The following is a 21,244-nucleotide window of genomic DNA, read 5'->3' as shown; positions in this document are numbered from 1 at the left end:
AATGCTGGTAATGGTGAAAAATTCAAGTTCATGTCAAGTTTTCATGACCAAGACTCTATTTGCATACACAAACCTTGACTTACTTGAAAACTTTAACCTGATTAAAGTTTAATCAGATTCTGGGCTTTCCAGCATCTCTACCATGACCTTGAAGCCTGTCTCACCATTTCTTGATGCTCCCTATTATGTGCAGGCAGAGAATTTTGAATGGTTTCAAGGTATTCTAGGATGTAGAAAAAAATTACACAAAGCCATTTAATATTTCATTTTGGTAATTCGAGCACCAGAACACCAGAACAATGCAATCCTTCTAAGTGCTCTGTGACCTCCTTTTTACAGAGAGCTCTAGAAATTGAAAAATTAAATGACTTTTGTTGGGATGGAACAAAAAGTCAATAACTGAGCAGAGAAGTACAGCCATATTCTGCAAGTCTTGATCTATTAATCAACTGGGACACAGCTCTGCTGTCTAAAAGAGACAGGAGACTAAAGATTCAGTTTGGGGGCTTTATAGGCTTAGAAGAGAATAAACATGTAATAAGACTACAGAAACTGAAAATACCCTGCTATTCAATACTTGTTCATGAGTGAAACATTTCAAAATTATAGTAAATCCCACCTAAAGTGCAATCGGAGATTATTTGCTTCAGAAATATTTATCTGATTAGAAGAAGTGTAATTAATGCCTTTCTAAGTTTAATGTGAATGATGGGTGTTCAGTCACATACAGCCCCAAATCCCAAGACAGTAGTTCTATGTAATTTATCATCAAATAGTTAATTCTTGTAAGTTATGGAAGAGAGAAGAATCAGAAGGCAACTCTGAAATTAGAAAGTTATACCCATCAAAAATAGGAGATTTTCTTTCACTTATTTAGAAATTCTAGATGATGATTTACTTCACTATTCAATTCACAATTGAGATCACCCATTTTAAAGCCAGCCCAGTCAGTTGCCTTTAGAAATGGATAAACAACTATCAACTGTGTGTAGCCTGGGTATCTCTCATGAAGTTGTATCACACAGTGGGGTTGGGGTAGACACAGCTTAAGGTGGATGACCCTGTGAGTGATCAACCAACTTATCAAGTGATTCACTCACTTACAGAAATATTTTTCTATATTAAATATATACTCACCAGAAATGTCAACTTTTGCTTGGATTGGTACACTGTTGCCCACAGCTGCAGCAAACAGATTGGTGTATTTTATTCTCAACCATACAATGAGGGATCCTGCCTAAGAACCACCAAACAAGACCCATGTATTGTTGGTGAGCCCCATTTTCCCCACCATGATGGTTGGTAGGTTGGCGAGGACTTAGTCGTGGCTGCTGGTACTTAGGTCTCCGCAATTACAACACAACCACACTTTCTTATGACAACCATTAGAACACAATGACATGCCACTTAATACATGCTTGACTTTGAGGCCAAAGAGCAAATGTTGAAAGCACACTGAGAATTTTACCCCCTTTCCACTTGGAACATTTGAATGAAAATGGGCAGAAGGTCGGTCCAGTTAACAGTGACACATAAATGCAAGCAGCAGAAGGAGGAGGGACTTCCATTTCTCAAGTCTCATTTGTGTATGTCCTTCCCATCCTGGGTATTTGATGGGAGCTCCAGACACCCTCCCATTGCAAGACAGCCTTCCCTTGGGCACTGGGCCCACAAACCTCACTGGGTAATTAGCTATTGGCCTGACGCCAAGGGTAGCTCTTATTGGAAAGAGATAAGATGGCACTGCTTCACTACTTTCTGAGAATTTAGAGGAATGTAGAGGGTATTTTCCAGTCCTTTTGGTTTGCCTGCTGCATCCAAATAAAGCCAATATGAGCTTGAATTTCCTAAGTTATAAGGGAGCCAAATAACACTTTACCATTTTGTTGTTTTTCCAGTAAGGTTTTTCCACAAGCCTAAGGAAGTCTGTTGTTTGTGTTAAGGTTGTTTTTAAACCTTAATGCCATGCACAAAATATACTCTGTTTCTCTTTGCTGGAGATACTAATTTAAAGCAGCATCATGCCCCAAATGGCTGAACGCAGACATCAAAAATGGGTTAAAGAAATAAAAGTGCACCTCACAAAGAAGAAATACACATGGCCAATGAACACATGAAAAAAAATTAGTCCCACTAATAATCATAAAAATGCAAATATAGTGATGATTTGGGTTTTTTTCCTATCAAACGGTTGAACAATTCATTTCAATGATAGTACTAAATGTTGGCACAAGCTAGATGAGGAAGACAGTCTTCTGTACTACTGGAGAGAATAGAGTAGAACATTTCTGAGGAGCACATTGGCTACCTATATCAGGGTCTTCTAGAAGGCAACGGAGATTTTGACCCAGTATTTCACTGCTAGGAGCCTGTGACAGAGAATTAGTTGGCCCCAAATATCTATTCTACCTTTTTTCTCTTAGAAAAAAATTCTGCTAGATTCATAGAATTAAAACTACATTTCTCAGCCACAACGTTATTAGAAAAATAAAACCTTAAATACAGTTTGTTTTGAAAAAATTTCTACATATTTAGCCACATGAAAAGAGTAAACAAATGTAAGCCAAGAGTTTAGCAACAAGTATCTCTAATTTAAAGTTATGAGTAACACTTTCTTTCTTTCTTTCTTTCTTTCTTTCTTTCTTTCTTTCTTTCTTCTTCTCTTTCTTTCTTTCTTTCTTTCATCTTCTGTACTTTCCCCCAAAATATCAATTTTAAAACCAGAAAAAATTTTATCAAAAAAATACTACTAAAAAATAGAGGCAAATGTTATGCAACTGTTAATACAGTAAGAATCCCTATCATATTACATGATAGTCATAGATCCCAACAGCATGACAAATAGTCCAGGACAAAGTAATGCATGCTAAACATTTTGCTCTTTAAATATTTATTTAAAAATTACTGTTTCAAAAGTAAATCGTGATTTCTTAATCATTATCAGCTTAAAATTTCCATTCTAGATAGAGCCACACCCTGAATAAATTATGGGGGGGGTGGTTCACGTTGCTTAGGGTCCACTCTAGGAGGTCATGTTTAAAGAAGCACAGGGGTGCCCAGGTGGCTCAGTCAGTTAAGTGTCTGCCTTCGGCTCAGGGCATGATCTCAGCGTCCTGGATTGAGCTCCACGTTGGGCTCCATGCCCAGCGGGGAATCTGTTTCTCCCTCTCCCTCTGCCCCTCCCCGACCCCCCCAACCCAGCTCATGTACTCTCTCTCTCAAATAAATAAATAAATCTTTAAAAATTAAAAAAGAAGCACAATCCAACAACCAACAGCAATGAAAATTGAAGTCTATTCTTAGCAGGTGCACCTCAAAGCACATCAAAAGGGTTAAAGGTCTCAGGTGAGTCCCTTCTTCTGCTTCCTAATTCTGTTGAGAAAACTCTCATACACCAAACCGTTACTCTCTTCTTAGCACCAACTCAAGCACCATTTTTTCCCCACTTGCCAGAATTTTTTCTTTATGTGTTTTTAATCTCCTTCCTGGACAACATGGCCTTCTCCCCCTTCACGATTAGAAGGTAGAGCAGACAATGGGGAGAAAAGGATCTGGCTAATAAAGGATTTTCTGTAGCATATGGGGAAGGGAGGAGTACTGTAAACACTGAGGGCTAGTGAGTTTTGTCCCAGCAAGTAACGAACAACTGCACCCCAAAAACAAGTGATTGAATCCCTTTGATGGCTTACAAATTAATTATATGGAGAGTGTTAGTCAATCACTTTTTCTGACATCATCAATACAAGCTGTGAATTTGGTCAATACAAGTCCTTCCATTTTTGAAAAATGTCTCAGGACAATATAGGAAACTTAGTCTTGAAACTTTTTAATGAATAACAAAATTCTGACACCACCCACACACAAATCACAATTTCTAATGAAGAAAGGTAGAACAAGTGAAATTACTGGACTGTCACCACATCATAAAATAGTTGGTGACTTAGAATTCCAAAATCACTTTTCTTGAAGCTAAGAAGAGACCTGTGCTATTAACCTAAAGTTATTAATAGTTTTCCGCTGCTCAACAGTACCAAGAATTATGACTCATATCATAAAGATATCATTTCACTGACATTAATGGCATTCTCAGGGTTGTATAAAGCATTGTATGTTCCTTTTAAAATGAGGGTAAAACTCTTTGCACCAATTTTTGATCTTCTTAAAGCTTTTAGAGGCACCTTATAATTCATTTTGTCTGATTGTATGTATATTAATTATAAGTAGATTTTAAAAATTACATTTTTTCCACCACACAAAACACAACAATACGAAGTAGGAAGAATAAGATCTTGAAGAACAGCTAGTCTCCTTCCCCTGTCCCTGAGCTGCCACTGCAAGCCAAAATTTGACATTTCACTTAACAATGACAAACTGTTCTTAATAAAATGGTCGCTACTGCCTCCGAGTGGTAGGTCATTTTCAGAGTTTATATTTCATTAATTTCAAGTCCTCTCAGCCTAACAGGAGAAAATTTTGAGACTGAAGGGGTATATATCGTTTCAAGTTTAAATTCTGAACATGATTTTGTAGTTTAAGGACATGAAGAGTATATTTTATTTAGAAAAGTGTATGGACAACTTGTAAGCCTGTGAGGTAGGCCGGCTTTGTCCATAAAATCTGTGTTCCACAGGGAAGCAGAGAGCTCTCATTTCTCATGTTTTCCAGGTAACACTCCTTGGTATCCACGTTTTGCTGGTGGCACTTACACCTCCAATCATCAGAAACACTGAGCCACCCAGTGTCTAGAGCTCTTCGCTCATGAAATGTGTCTGTGGAGAGAAAAGCATTATTTTAAATCATTAATGCAACAGACTGGAATTGTCTGTTTGCTATTTCTTTTTTCTTTTTGAAGATTTTATTTATTTGTCAGAGAGAGAGAGAGAGAGAGCACACAAGCAAGGGGAGCGGCAGGCAGAGGGAGAAGCAGACTCCCCACTGAGCAAAGAGACTGATGCGGGGCTCGACCCCAGCACCCTGGGATCATGACCTGAGCCGAAGGCAGACGCCTAACTGACTGAGCCACCCAGGCATCCTCTGTTTGCTATTTCTAGTGGTAGAGTGCAGTTTAGTTTGTCAAAAATGAGGATTTGGATGATGGTTCTGAGGACTGGTTTAAGCAAGTGACATGGCAAGTGGCCTTCCCACAAGTTGCACAAACTTGTTGAAAATTAGCAGCCAACAATATAGTTTGCCCAACTCAAACCCTACATAATTAGTACATTGGATTTTGGATGACATGGTACATCAAAGGTGCCTCTAGCCTTTCTTCCACTCTGAAATGAACCAAACACACAAAGGAAACTAAACAATAATGGCAACTCAGTCTTCGAGGAAAATAGAAAACTCTAAATATCCAAGTCATGGAGAGAGCTGGGAACTTTGGGAAGAGCTGGCAAAGCACAGACGTCTCCAAAATGACGAAACATCCATGGGACAAGCCAATGACCTCTTGTGTGGAACAAAAAGATCTATGTGCATCGCTGGGGAATACAGAAGCCTCCTTGAGTCCCACTCAACTCCACAGAGTGGCAGGCAACAAGTAAGAACAGTTAGATATAGATGAAGCAGCCAACCCAGACATTTAGACAAACAAGATGGATCCAAAGAATGCACACACAAAAAATGAAGACTGAAAAATGATAGAACTAAAAGAATGAATCTAATGGTTCTTTCTTCCTTTCTTTTTCTTTCTTTCCCTTTCTCTCTTTCTCTCTTTCCCTTTCTTTCTTTCTTTCTCTCTCTCTCTTTCTCTTTCTTTCTTTCTTTCTTTCTTTCTTTCTTTCTTCCTTTCTTCCTTTCTTCCTTTCTTTCTTTCTTTCTTTCTCATCCTCGTTTATTGCCTTCATACGAGTCTACTCCTTCGATGTCAAAGGGGGAGGGGCTGATCATGACTCCCAGGCATCCCACAAAGTAGACAGCTCACCTTAGAGGCAATCTTTACCCACTCAAAAATTCATCTCACATTAGCAGTGAGGATTTGGGCATCACCCCGAATCGTCATTTTCGTTACTCATAAGTTTAAGGCATCCAGTGGTTGTTTCTTTAAATAGAAAATAAAAATTTAAAAATCTAGAAAAACCATCTAATCTGGTAGTTCTCAACATGGGTGATTTTGCCCACCCCTTCTCCCAGGGGACATTTGGCAATGTCTGGAGATATTTTTGGTTGTCACATTTGGGTAAAAATGGATGCTACTGGCATCTAGTGGGTAGAGGGAGGGAGGTTGCTAGCCATGTCAGGACAGGCCCCACAACCAAGAACTGCTTCACCTAAAACATCAGTAGTGCCCGGGCTGTTAAACCCTGGTCTGATCTGATCACAGAAAAGGATGGGAATTACATATAAATAAGAATGAGAATGGAGAAGTAACCTGATGCAAAGGCATTTGAAAAATTACAGAACATGTTACTCAAATCTGAGCCAATCACTTTGAGAATCTGTATGTAATCAATGATTTTCTCAGAAAAAAAAGATGGCGGAAGGGTAGGGGACCCGATTCCAACCAGTCCCCAGAATTGAGCTGAATATCTACCACACCACTCTGAACACCCACGAAATCAGCTTAAGATGTAAGAAGATAGATCTGGATCTCTATAAACAGAGTATCACAGGCAGTTGCTTTCGAGGTATGAAGCAGGGAGCCGTGCTTCCTCGGGCACTATTCAAAGATAAATGGCAAGGGGAGGGAGCGGTCGGGATCCTGCCCCGTTGGTGAGCGATAGCCTCCCACGCTGGGGATGGGGCACAGACTCGCAGACCGGTAGCAGCGGGGAAAGGACTTTAGGGCAGCCCCCCGGACTGAAACCGGGAGCGGTGGGGCTGTGCACCTACGAACTGGGGGTGGCTGGCGGTTTTAGAAGCATAAAGGGCAAAGATGTGCCCCGACCTGGAGGCGAGGACTGGGAGCGCTGCTGAGGGGCACACAACCCAGGACGCTGCAGTTTATAGCAACACAGACAGAAGTGGAGAGAGTGTGGCCTGGAGAGCTCACTGAAGAACAGACTGCAATCCCTTTGCTCTGAGGCAGAGGGTTGGAAACGGTCTCTTCAGCTCTCACTCTTGGAAGAGACATGGAAACCTGCCAGAAAACAAAAGCCCCCCAAAACTAGTTTTCACTGAGCCCATCCCACCCCCCACAAGGGGCAGGGCAACTCTGCCCAAACAGAGTTGCCTGAGTGACAGAGTGGCAGACCCCTCCCCCAGAAGACAGGCTGGGAAAACAAGAGGATGACAACCCTAAGGTCCCTACAAAACAGATGCATCTTGCTTGGCTTGTGGTCAATAATTTGGACTCTGTACATTCCCTCAACCGCCCCTCAACAGAATGACTAAGAGGAGGAACCCCCAAAATAGGAAAGACTCAGAGATTGTGACTTTTGCCACAGATTTACAAATGGATACAGATATAACAAAGATGTCGGAAATGGACTTCAGGGTAACAGTCACGAAGACAATAGCTAGGATGGAGAAATCGATTAATGGCAACATAGAGTCTCTAAGGGCAGAAATGAAAGCTGAACTGGCAGAACATAAAAATGCTATCAATGAGATCCAATCTAATCTAGATATTCTAACAGCTAGGGTAAATGAGGCAGAAGAATGAACTAGTGAATTAGAGAACAAATTGATAGAAAAGAACGAAAAAGAGGAGGCCTGAGAAAAACAGTTTATAATCCATGAAAACAGAATTAGAGAAATAAGTGACTCCATGAGACGTTCCAATGTCAGAATTATTGGGATCCTTGAGGGGGTGGAAAGAGAGAGAGAGGACTAGAAGATAAATTTGAACAAATCATAGCTGAGAACTTCCCTAATCTGGGGAATGAAACAAACATTCAAGTCCTAGAGGCAGAGAAAACCCCTCCCAAGATCAAGGAAAACAGACCAGGCATGTAATAGTAAAATTCGCAAATCTTAAAACCAAGGAAACCATCTTAAGGGTAGTTGGGGGGAAGAGGTTCCTTATGTACAGAGGGAGGAATATCAGAATAATGTCAGCCCTATCCACAGAGACCTGGCAAGCCAGAAAGGGCTGGCAAGACATATTCAGGGTACTAAATGAGAAGAACATGCAGCTAAGAATACTTTATCTGGCAAGGCTGTCATTTAGGATGGATGGAGAGACGCAGAGCTTCCAAGACTGGCAGAAACTGAAAGAATATGGGACCACTAAGCTGGCCCTGCAAGAATATTAAGGGGGGTTCTATAAAAGAAGACCCCCAAGAGTGATATAGAACAGAAATTTACAGAGACAATCTATAGAGACGAGGACTTCACAGGCAACGTGATGACAATAAATTCACATCTTTCAATAATCACTCTCAACGTGAATGGCCTAAATGCTCCCATAAAAGAGCACAGGGCTGCAGACTGGATAAAAAGACAGGACCCATCCATATGCTGTCTACAAGAGACTCATTTTGAACCTAAAGATACATTCAGACTGAAAGTGAAGGGATGGAGATCCATCTTCCATGCCAGTGGACCTCAAAAGAAAGCTGGGGTAGCAATTCTTATATCAGACAAATTAGATTTTAAGTGAAAGACTGTAGTTAGAGACACAGAAGGACACTATATCATTCTTAAAGGGTCTATCCAACAAGAGGATCTAACAATTGTAAATATTTATGTCCCCAACATAGGAGCAGACAACTACATAAGCCAACTGTTAACCAAAATAAAGTCATATCAATAATAATATGTTAATTGTAGGAGACCTCAATACTCCACTCTCAGCAATAGACAGATTATCGAAGCAGAAAATCAACAAAGAAACAAGAGCCTTGAATGATGCACTGAACCAGATGGACCTCATAGATATACACAGAACATTCCACCCTAAAACAACAGAATACTCCTTCTTCTCAAGTGCACATGGAACTTTGTCCAGAATAGACCACATACTGGGTCACAAATCAGGTCTCAACTGATACCAAAAGATTGAGATTATTCCCTGCATATTCTCGGATGATAATGCTTTAAAACTGGAACTGAATCACAAGAAAAAAATTTGGAAGAAACTCAAACACTTGGAAGCTAAAGACCACTTTGTTCAAGAATGTTTGGGTCAAACAAGAAATCAAAGAAGAAGTTAAACAATTCATGGAAACCAACGAGAATGAAAACACATTTGGTCCAAAACCTATGAGATACTGCAAAGGTGGTTCTAAGGGGGAAATACATAGCCATCTAAGCCTCACTCAAAAAAAATAGAAGAATTCCAAATTCACCGGGTGCCTGGGTGGCTCAGATGGTTAAGCATCTGCCTTCGGCTCAGGTCATGATCCCAGAGTCCTGGGATCGAGTCCCGCATCGGGCTCCCTGCTCCTTGGGAGCCTGTTTCTCCCTCTGCTTCTCTCTCTCTCTCTCCCTCTGTCTCTCATGAATAAATAAATAAATAAAATCTTTAAAAAAAAAAAAAAGAATTCCAAATTCACCAACTAACTTTACACCTTAAAGAACTAGAGAAAAAGCAACAAACGACGCCTAAAGCCACACATTAGAAGAGAAATAATTAAGATTAGAGCAGAGACCAGTGAATTAGAAACCAGAAACATAGTAGATCATATCAACGAAACTAGAAGCTGGTTCTTTGAAATAATTAATAAGATCGATAAACTACTGGCCAGACTTATCCAAAAGAAAAGAGAGAGGACCCAAATTAATAAAATTATGAATGAAAGGGGAGAGATCATGACTAACACCAAGGAAATAGAAACAATTATTAGAAATTATTATCAACAACTATATGCCAATAAATTAAGCAACCTGGAAGAAATGAATGCCTTACAGAAACCCATAAACTACCAAGACTGAAACAGGAAGAAATTGACAACCTGAATAGGGCCATAACCAGTAACGAGATTGAAGCAGTGATCAAAAACCTCCCAAAAAACAAGAGTCCAGGGCCTGATGGATTCCCTGGGGAATTCTACCAAACATTCAAGGAAGAAATAATACCTATTCTCCTGGTCAAAAAAAATAGAAACAGAAGGAAAGCTTCCAGACTCATTCTATGAGGCCAGCATTACCTTAATCCACAAACCAGGCAAAGACCCCATCAAAAAGGAGAATTTCAGACCAATATCCCTGATGGATATGGATTCCAAAATTCTCAACAAAATCCTAGCTAACAGGATCCAACAATACATTAAAAGGGTCATCCACCACGACCAAGTGGGATTTATCCCAGGGATGCAAGGGTGGTTCAACATTTGCAAATCAATCAATGTGATAGAACACATTAATAAGAGGTGAGAGAAGAACCACATGATCCTCTCAACTGATGCAGAAAAAGCATTTGACAAAATACAGCATCCTTTCCTGATTAAAACTCTTCAGAGTATAGGGATAGAGGGAACATTCCTCAAGTTCATAAAATCCATCTATGATAAATCCGCAGTGAATATCCTCAATAGGGAAAGCTGAGAGCCTTTCCCTTAAGATCAGGAACATGACAAGGATGCCCACTCTCGCAACTATTGTTCAGCATAGTACTAGAAGTCCTAGCAACAGCAATCGGACAACAAAAAGAAATGAAAGGTATTCAAATTGGAAAAGAAGAAGTCAAACCCTCTCTCTTCGCAGATGACATGATACTTTAGTGGAAAATCCAAAAGACTCCACCCCCAAATTACTAGAACTCATACAGCAATTCAGTAATGTGGCAGGATACAAAATCAATACACAGGAATCAGTTGCTTTCTTGTACACTACCAATGCAACTGTAGAAAGAGAAATTAGAGAATCGATTCCATTTACAAGAGCACCAAAAACCATAAGATACCTCGGAATAAACCTAACCAAAGAGGTAAAGGACCTATACTCTAGGAACTACAGAACACTCATGAAAAAAATTGAAGAAGATACAAAAAGATGGAAAAGCATTCCATGCTCATGGATCAGAAGAATAAACATTGTTAAACTGTCTATGCTGACCAGAGCAATCTATATCTTCAACGTCATCCTGATCAAAATTCCAGTGACATTTTTCTTTTTTTTTTTTTAAGATTTTATTTATTTATTTGACAGAGAGAGACACAGCGAGAGAGGGAACACAAGCAGGGGGAGTGGGAGAGGGAGAAGCAGGCTTCCTGTGGAGCAGGGAGCCTGATGCAGGGCTCGATCCCAGGACCCTAGGATCATGACCTGAGCCAAAGGCAGACGCTTAATGACTGAGCCACCCAGGCGCCTCCCAGTGACATTTTTCAAAGTGCTGGAACAAACAATCCTAAAATTTGTATGGAATCAGAAAAGACCCTGAATCGCCAAGGAAATGTTGAAAAAGAAAAACAAAGCTGGGGGCATCACATTGCCTGATTTCAAGCTATATTACAAAGCTGTGATCACCAAGACAGCATGGTACTGGCACAAAAACAGACACATAGACCAATGGGACAGAATAGAGAGGCCAGATATGGACCCTCAACTCTATGGTCAAATAATCTTTGACACAGCTGGAAAAAAATATGCAATGGAATAAAGACAGTCTCTTCAATAAATGGTGCTGGGAAAATTGGACAGCTATATACAGAAGAATGAAACTCCACCATTCTCTGACACCATACACAAAGATAAACTCAAAATGGATAAAACACCTCAATGGAATCCATCAAAATCCTAGAGGAGAACATAGGCAGTAACCCCTTCAACATCGGCCACACCAACTTCTTTCAAGATACATCTCCAAAGGCCATTGAAACAAAAGCAAAAATGAACTTTTGGGCCTTCATCAAGATAAAAAACATCTGCACAGCAAAGGAAACAGTCAACAAAACAAAGAGGCAACCCACAGAATGGGAGAAGATATTTGCAAATGACACTACAGACAAAGGGCTGATATCCAAGATCTATAAAGAACTTCTCAAACTCAACACCCAAAAAGCAAATAATCAAGTCAAACATGGGCAGACGACATGAACAGACACTTTTCAAAAGAAAACATACACATGGCTAACAGACACATGAAAAAATGTACATCATCATTAGCCATCAGGGAAATTCAAATCAAAACCACATTGAGATACTACCTTACACCAGTTAGAATGGCAAAAATTGACAAAGCAAGAAACAACAAATGTTGGAGAGGGTGTGAAGAAAGGGGAACCCTCTCACACTGTTGGTGGGAATGCAATCTGGTACAGCCACTTTGGAAAACAGTGTGGAGGTGCCTCAAAAAATTACAAATAGAGCTACCCTATGACCCAGCAATTGCACTCCTGGGTATTTACCCCAAAGACACAGATGTAGTGAAAAGACGGGCCATATGCACCCCAATGTTCATAGCAGCAATGTCCACAATAGCCAAACTCTGGAAAGAGCCGAGATGCCCTTCAACAGACAAATGGATAAAGAAGATGTGGTCCATATATACAACGGAATATCACTCAGCCGTCAGAAAGGATGAATACCCAACTTTTACATCAACATGGATGGGACTGGAGGAGATTATGCAAAGTGAAATAAGTCAAGCAGAGAAAGTCAATTATCATATGGTTTCACTTACTTGTGGAACATAAGGAATAGCCTGGAGGACATTAGGAGAAGGAAGGGAAAAATGAAGCGGAGGAGAATCGGGGCGGGGGGAGAAGAACCTTGAAAGACTATGGACTCCAAGAAACAAACTGAGGGTTTTAGAGGAGAGGGGTTGGGGGGATGGGTTAGCCCGGTGATGGGTATTAAGGAGGGCACGTACTGCATGGAGCACTGGGTGTTATACAAAAACAATGAATCATGGAACACTACATCAAAAACTAATGATGGCAACTAAGTATGGTGACTAATATAACATAATAAAGTAAAATAAAATTCTAAAAGAATTATTTTATCTGAAAATGTGAATTACCAAAAGAAACTGTAGAAAACAAAGAGCTTCTAACCAAATTATCATGGAAGAAATAGAGAAATTTACAAGAAAAGACAAAACAGTCTTTTCTTGTAGAAAAGACTAGAGAGAGAATTCTATCAACATTTTAAGGAACAGATTGTTTCAATGTAATTTGAATTGTTCCAGAGCATAAAGTAAGGGAAAAAATCCTCCTTTTATTTTTTTAATCAGAGTTAACAAGTTAATACCAAAACCTAACAAAGAAAACCCATGGAAAAGAAAATTATAGGAGAATCTCAATTATAATTATCAATGTATTAAAAGAAAATATTAGCCAGAAGATTCCATTAGTATTTTAAATCAATAGCACATGATTCCAGGTGGTATTCATATTGGTGATGAAAGTTTCAATATTAGGGAGTCCAATATAATTTACCACTTTAATAAATCACAGAAAAATATTATGATCATCTTCATGATTTCTGAAAGGCAATTGTTAAAATTAACATCTGAAAAAACTTCCAAATCTATCCTTTAAAAAAAAAGAACATATAAATATTTTCATATCATGATTTTATGTACCATAAAACTTTGTGAGATACACATACATACATGTATATATATGGTTATAGTTATAAATATATGTATTAAATATATGTTTTTTCATAAGGTGAACATAGAGAAAAGAAAGCCTCTTTCCCAAGATAGACTATTCCAAATATCTCCTAGCCCAGGATACAGAAATTATTTTAGAAGTGTGCACACAACTCAGACAGAACCAAGTAAGTGCTCTCACCTAGAATTGTAGGTTATACTTGGAAAGAGGCTTTTTCGGTCATTAGTATGACTCTAAATTTGCGAATTCAGAGCCTGACCGAATCTTTAGAGGTGTACAGAATCCAATGGGATGTATTCACAAAATTATTAGGGTTTTGGTCCTGCAAAATAAGAAGGATATGAAAGGGGCCCTTGGGTGGCTTAGTCAGTTAAGCGTTCGACTCTTGATTTCGGCTCAGGTCATGATCTCAGGGTTGTGAGATCAAGCCCCACACTGGGTATGGAGCCTGCCTATGATTCTCCCACGATCTCTCTCCGCTCTCTCCTTCCCCCTACTTCCTCTTAAAAAAAGAAGAAGAAGATGGGGCGCCTGAGTGGCTCAGTCGGTTAAGCGTCTGCCTTCGGCTCAGGTCATGATCCCAGGGTCCTGGGATCGAGCTCTGCCTCAGGCTCCCTGCTCGGCAGGAAGCCTCCTTCTCCCTCTCCCACTCCCCCCTGCTTGTGTTCTCTCCCTCGCAGTCTCTCTCTCTGTCAATTAAATAAATAAATAAAATCTTTTTAAAAAGCATCCATCATCTCATATAGTTACAATTTTTAAAAAAAGAAGGAGAAGGAGGAAGCTGTGAATAAAACTCAGAATAGAAGCAAAGTGAATCCAATCCAATGTTGAAAGCATCTGGGCAGGGGCTTATATCTCTAATCTGATTTCATAATTAAATAATGTGTAATTTGAAGAGGGCTATAAGGCCTCCCATTTGACACGCATGGACTAAAGTCTCTCTTGGTTTAGCAGCCATTAAAGAGGGCTTTGTCCCATCTGGATGATGAGAAACATACCATTCCACCACGCTACTCCAAATCTTATACCCTGAACAAGACTTCAGGCTGTATGCAACTTCATTAAATATGGAAAGACAACCAAGCTGTACACATTGGATATTTTAAGCATTGGTAATGCTTAAGAGAATGTGAGTACTCAACAGCTTAATAGCTACTCCAAAGTAAAAAGGCATTTGGGTAATTGATTTAGACTTGCATTTTTAGGATGAAAGGAAAAAGAAAAGTTGACTAATGTTGTAAACAGTATAAGACCATTTAGGAGAATTTATGACTCTCCCCATATGTACAATTCTAATGTACTTGATTTATCAGAGTAGTATCTAAGAACTTGGGAAGGTTTGTATGTTAATCAGACATTTGAAGGACTTCAAAGAAAATTAAGTATATTAAATTTATAAATGCCGTTTAAATGTTTAAGGGAATTTTATTAGATTATATAAGCACTCTTAAAAGTGACTGTTGAAATTTGCTAGCTTTATAAATAGATGATAAGATTTGTAATTTTATTTGTAAAGCATAGGAAGAATTAAGCTTCTACATTTATAACTTACTACCGTCCCTAATGTGACTAGAAAGGAATTTATAACTTATTAAAGTTATAAATTTTACTAAAGTCACATTTTAATTTTGTATATGCCAATTAGTCTCTGAGTAATCTTGTTTGAGTACAAACTGCCCCATTAATGGCATCAAAACACTCTGCCCATGGGGATCACAAGCAGCAAAGACCCACTAGCCTGGGGCCCCAGGGCCATTTGCTACCAGAGAGGGATTCTGCCCAGGAAAAAGGCCAGTCGATGCAAAGGGCACCAAGAGATGAAACGATGACCTCTTTAAACTTCTGTATCCCACCATGTCTCAAGTCTGACTGCCCTGAATTTTTGCGAGTCAGTACAGTCCTCCTTTAGGCTTAAATTAATGTGAGTTCAGTTTTTCTCACTTGCAAATAAAGCCTCAAGTGTTTGCAGCTCCAAGCCTCTCCCCTCTTGTGACCTTCTCTTCTCGCCCGGCTTTGAAATTGACAGGTGACCTTAGGGCAACAAATCTTTGATGTTATGGGTCAGTTTACCCAGACAGAGGTAAATTGTTCACAGTCCATTTTTCATGAGACTAGAAAAGAATCAGGCAAGTTGAGTGCTTTTTGTATGTCCGTGGAACTCCTACAGCTAAGAGGGCGAAAAAGACAGGACACCCGATAGGAAAATGGACAAGAAGGAAATGGGCACATGGACAAGTGGACGATTCTATGCAATTCACAGAAGAAAACTGACCCCGCCCTAGTATCGGAGAAAGGCAAATGTAAACCACCCTGAGTACTATATTAACCCATCAGATGGTCAAAAATGCACAACTTGGATAAAATCATTTGTCGGTGGGGATGTAGGAAAACAAGAGCCCCTGCGCATTGCTAGTGGAACCATGGCTTGAGTGTTCATTTGGAGAGCGATCTGGCAGGATTTGTGAAATTGGGCACATGATTGCCCTCAGACACAGTTTTTCTACTCCTGAGTCTATAGTCCCCCCCCACCCAGTTCTCTCCCAGATGCCCAAGAGACCATACACTAGGGGGCTGACAACAGTGTTGGTGGTTCCAGGAGTTAGAAGCCACAGGATATCTGGGGCTCCTGCGTGGCTCTGTCGGTTAAGCGTCTGCCTTCAGCTCAGGTCATGGTCCCAGGGTCCTGGGATCGAGCCCCTCATCGGGCTCCCTGCTTGGTTGGGATCCAGCTTCTCCTCTCCCTCTACCTGCAACTCCCTCTGCTTGTGCACGCTCTCTCTCTCTCCCTCTCTCTCGATGTCCATCAAAAAATGTGAAAGTAACAAAGATGTCCATCAAAAAATGTGAAAGTAAAGATAAGTAAAACGTGCATCATCCGTACACTAGATCGCTGTACAGAAGGAAAGAGAGGGGAAGGAAGAAATTGGTTGCACATAGGGCAATATGGGCCGATCTCAAAACCATGGGTTGCCTGGAAAAAGAAAGTACAAAGCAATTGGTTTGGGGCACAATACCTTTTAAGTACATTTTCTAAAACAGAAAGCAATACTGTATGTTTCTCATAGCCACACATATAAAGAAACTTACTGAAAGTCATTTGGGAAAGCATATAGTAAATACACCAGACACAAGGAAGGGAATGAGGCTGGGGACCAGGTGGGAAAAGAGAGGAAAATAAAATAAACTAAAATAATATAAGAGGGACTGCAGCAGAGAATGATGGTGATGATATGCCATGAAATTAGGAGCATGATCAGCTCTATTCTATGCACCTAATACATCTTCATGATCATAATTTGAAACTGAAAGAAGAACAAACTGAAAGCCAATGGAATTAATATTTCCCCCAAAGGAAATGTGGGCATATAAGCTCAACGGCATGGCCAGCAAGCACCACAATTTACCGTGGAGGTTAACCATGGAGTAAAATGGAAGTTTATGAAATACTATTTTGTGGCCATGACAGAGAGGAAATGGAACTCGGAATTACATAGAAACTAAGATTGCCACCACATAAAAAGGAGAAAAATACACGAGAGCACAATGAAACAGAATCAGTTGTGTAAAGAAGGAGACGAGAAGTAAAATTTCCTGTAATAAAAAATCATTCAAATATTTTTGAAAATAAGACCTAACACAATACATGAGTAGATATTCTGAACAAGAATCAGAGGCGCCTGGCTGGCTCAGTCGGAAGGGCACGCGACTCTTGATCTCAGGGTCATGAGTTCAAGCCCCACGTTGGGTGCTGAGGTTACTTAAATAAATGAAAACTTTAAAAAATATACATAAAAAATAAAAACAAGAATCACATCACAACTGGCCTTCTTGGAAGCCAAATATGGGTTTTTTACTTGCTTGCTTATTTGTTTTTAAAATGATAGTAGCTGGTCTTCTGCCCCATGCCCCCAAGCAACCCCTTCAAGTACTGAAGGCCCGGACGCTGAGAAAGACCTCAGAAGGGATGGGAAGAAACCTGACAAAATGTGGACACCTCTTTTAGCTAGATGCACTTACATGAGTATCTGCGATGTTAATTTCCTATACTCTTTTGTGTCTTTAAAATATTGCATAATTAAAAGTAAAAATAAGTCAGTGTGATAAGACGCAACATGCTGAGCTCAGAACCTGGCCTGGAGAGCCATGCAGAAAACTTTGGTTCTTTTCTGTATCCACGCTTTCATGCTTCCTGGATTTCTGTGGCACCTTCCAGGAGGCCTCAGGCATACGTCATCCCTCACCTGCCAACACCTGTCACTCCTTGCCCTGCTCATGGCTTTTTACCAGTTCCAGACTTGCCTGTTACCATTGCTAAAATGGTCAAGCTCTTGCTGGAACCATTGGTCATTTCCGTTCTTCTCAGTGGATGGTGGAGCAGACCTAGCCATCTGGAGCTGAAACTCTGTGAGGGAGAACAGAAGGGAGGCAGCTCCCAGGGCAGCAGCCAACCAGGACTTGGCCCTGGTTGTTACCCCAGAATAGCGCTGACCCGGTTACTATTCCTACTGCCACCACCACCGGCCACCCTGATGCAGGTCCCCCAGGCAGCGGCACTTTGTTCTTGGCCTCTGGGGCTTCCTGACGGGAGCAGTCTAAGATGCCTCGACCACCCCCTATGACGTTGGGATGTTCTAGTAAAAAGGGTCAAATGTGGGAAAGAAAATTCTGGAACTTGACCACCAGCAAGAGCCAGATATGGCTGTCGGCGGCCTCTCTCCTAGTCCTGCCTGGAGGAGCCTCAGTCTGTGGTTCCGGCACAGCCTGCTGGAGCCCTTGAGCTGGGAGCCAGGGTGAGCGAGGAGGAGGAAGAGAGGGTCCTCTACCGCCCTCTACTGAACGGTCTCCTTGACTTCTTCCCTAGCCCATGAAAAATCTGGCCTCACTTCTTGTCACCTCCTGGTAGATACCCCAAGACTCAAACATAAAATGACAAGATACAAATGAAGGCATCATTAACCCCGGATTACAATAGGTGCCATGCCCTGCTTGAATCCGGGGTTCTTGAACCTTGGGTCTTTGTGTCCCTCTTGAGACTCCTTTGGTTCTATTGATACCCATCACTCTCTGACTTCTCCACCTCCTTTTCTTCCTCCTCTTCCTGCTTCTCTCATTCTTCATTACCTGTCTAATTATCGACCACATACACACACATGCTGAGTTCATAGAAATTTCCTAGGCTTCCCAGAAAGTGGAGACAGTTGACAGGTTCCCTGCTTCTGAAAGAGCTTCTAATTTACTTGGGAGAATAAGAACCCCATGAGATGCCGTGCGCCTGTGCTGAGCATCAAGTGAAAGTTGTGTACAAGCCCTGAGTGATACCCAAGTCTTAGGGCATTTAGAGCATTCTTGGACAGTGCCGGAGAGATTTGTCCACCTCCTGACCAGGCAAGAATTCAGTCCAGGGCTTCAAGAAAGTGGAAAGGTCATTGAGAAGGCTCAAAAGTCAAGGTGGTCATGGAAGATTTTAATGGCGCAAGAATTTCTTCCCTTTTGACCACTCAATTGCTGGCATTTTTTTCAGAGCTAGAAGCTAGAAGGAATGCTGTAATTACACAGAATAAGAGGCATTGATTTCAGAGAGGGCCTCTGACATACTATCCCGGCACTAACCCAGAAATAGATAACAATACCCAAGAAATCAACCTTGCTCTGATGGAGGGATATGCCAGATGAACAGGAACAGGGATGCCATGTCCTCTGGAAGTCCTAATGAAGCTGTTACACAAATATCATCACAGAACTACCAAAGAGTTCCCATCTCCCCAGTTCTGTTCCCACATAGGTTCCAATGAGCCATGTTAAAACAGGAAGTAGTCATTTTAACATTAGTCTCAGGATGTAATTTCTGGGCTGAGTCCCCACTGTTTCCCTCCAGAAGGGCTAGTACATAGCTGCTTAGAATGCCATTCAAACTAACAGTTCAGATGCCCTCATGTGAGCAGGATGTTCTTCCTTTTAAATGCCAGGTAGCTTATACATTTTAGGATCCTGGTTTGTTCCTTACTTATCTAAGTTATTGCTGAGAACATCTGAATAAGGCCTAGATTCATCTTTCTAACCAACAAAAACAGAAAGACCTGGATTTACCCCCTACGAATACACACCCCTTCCATGCCTGGCAAAGAACATTTCTGTTCAATGTTAGTTAACAACATGAGACATTATGGGTGCTAGAGGTGAAGAACAGAGGGTGAGGACAGGGCTTAAATCAGGGCACGTAAAAGACCAGGAAGAACTATTATAAGGACAAGAGCCTTTCATGAAAATAGTGTCACGGCCACCCGCAGACAGCCTTCAAGAAGCACACAAATTGCAGAGACAACTGATGAGAAAGAAATGAGTGAAAATTGCACAGGAGGTGGATGGCATTTCAATCCATAACCTTCCTATTTTGGGGGGGAAAGCTAGTTTCTGAAGCATAAAAAAATGGTTCGTGTTCATTGAGAGTCAATGTGAAGTTTTTCCTGCCAGTAATAGTTTGCTTATTTTAATTTCTAGTGGTTAGGAATGTTCTCTCTGGATAAGATTTACAAATATTTAACCTGATTTTATAATAATCCTCTCATCCAAAAAAAAAAAAAAAAAAGAATGTGCTAAATCAAACCAGGAGGCAGCTCCAATCATCTCTGACAATGAAACTCAGAGCAATTTTTTGTATTTCCCTTGAAGGGATGCCTAGGACAATTTGGAGTTCCTATGATTTAATGTAACAGGTGGCCAGATATTTTCAGTATCTGGCCCCAAAGTTACAGGATTCAGTTTACCTAAGAATAGGTGTGGCTAGAGACTCTAGAAACACTGCCCCCCTTCCTCGGCTTCTAATGGTTTGGGATGGGTTTTCTTGCTCACTTTAGGCTACTGCAGATTTTTAAAAAAATTTCAGCAGAGGTTTTTGTAAATACAGGTAAAGCAACAAAAGAAAACGAAAGAGTTGATCAAAAGCGGATGAGGGAAGCTAATCCTTATTTAAAGGAAGCATTACATAATCAGCTCCCAGAATAAAAACACTTCTATCTCTGATCACAAGGTGGCAATAGTACCCCACTCATTTAATACAGATAAAGCCAATGCTCGGGGGAACTTGCAAACACTCACTAAAAAGGTGAGAGTGTGTATACTGCAGGTGCATGACACCTTTTCCCTGTTCAGGCCAAGATTTTTTCAATGAAATCGAATTAAACTGGATGAATATTCACTTCATGTTACTCTCAAGCAAACCCAAGGATTCTGTCTGGGCTTCAGTGTAAACCTCCCAGCATTACTTCAACACACAGTCTGTCTAGTCTTCCAGAACAAGATGGAAACCTGAGTGGGGCCCTGACACTGTCTGGGGTTCAATTGGCTTGGAAGGCTCCAACAAGGCATGGTTTTGGAAGCTTCCCAGATAAGAATAGTCTGAAATGGGTTCTTTGTGGCAAATTACCACAATGGCAGGGGTTCTTTCAAGCCAGCTTCATTCTCTCCCGTTCTCGCAGACAATAACAGAACTCCAGCTGGCCTGGCTTGAACCCCAACCTCCCACCAATCACACTGCCTCCATGCGGCCCCTACTCTGACCCCTCAGACTCGATATCCTCCCTGACTTGTGGCTGTGATGCTTTGACAAACGGTTTTGGACTGCCAGCCCTATTCCCTCTGGGCGGTAGCTCCTTACCCACCTCCCTTAATGTCATTCATGCTTTCTCCCTGGGCTGTGTCTTTCTGCTCCCAGCCTGCTCGTTAGATGGGGACACTGGCATAACACACCCACTGGAAGCCCACCCACTTGCTGAAGCCAAGCCTTAATTTTTACATTTTTTTAA

At 40.9% G+C, this 21,244-nt stretch overlaps 1 non-coding gene across 1 annotated transcript; it reads right to left on the bottom strand.

The window, feature by feature from the left end:
- Positions 1–5,877: 5,877 nt before the first annotated feature.
- LOC112808120 (U12 minor spliceosomal RNA) lies at positions 5,878–6,027 on the bottom strand. Its single transcript, XR_003204273.1, has one exon. It is a non-coding gene; the product is annotated as a U12 minor spliceosomal RNA (small nuclear RNA).
- Between the last annotated feature and the right edge of the window lie 15,217 nt (positions 6,028–21,244).

This window comes from Callorhinus ursinus, unplaced genomic scaffold (genome assembly GCF_003265705.2).
Source record: "Callorhinus ursinus isolate GAN/ISIS: 27379988/994484 unplaced genomic scaffold, GSC_fseal_2.0 scaffold2, whole genome shotgun sequence".
NCBI classification, from domain to species: domain Eukaryota; kingdom Metazoa; phylum Chordata; class Mammalia; order Carnivora; family Otariidae; genus Callorhinus; species Callorhinus ursinus.
This window is presented reverse-complemented; position numbering and strand designations above follow the sequence as displayed.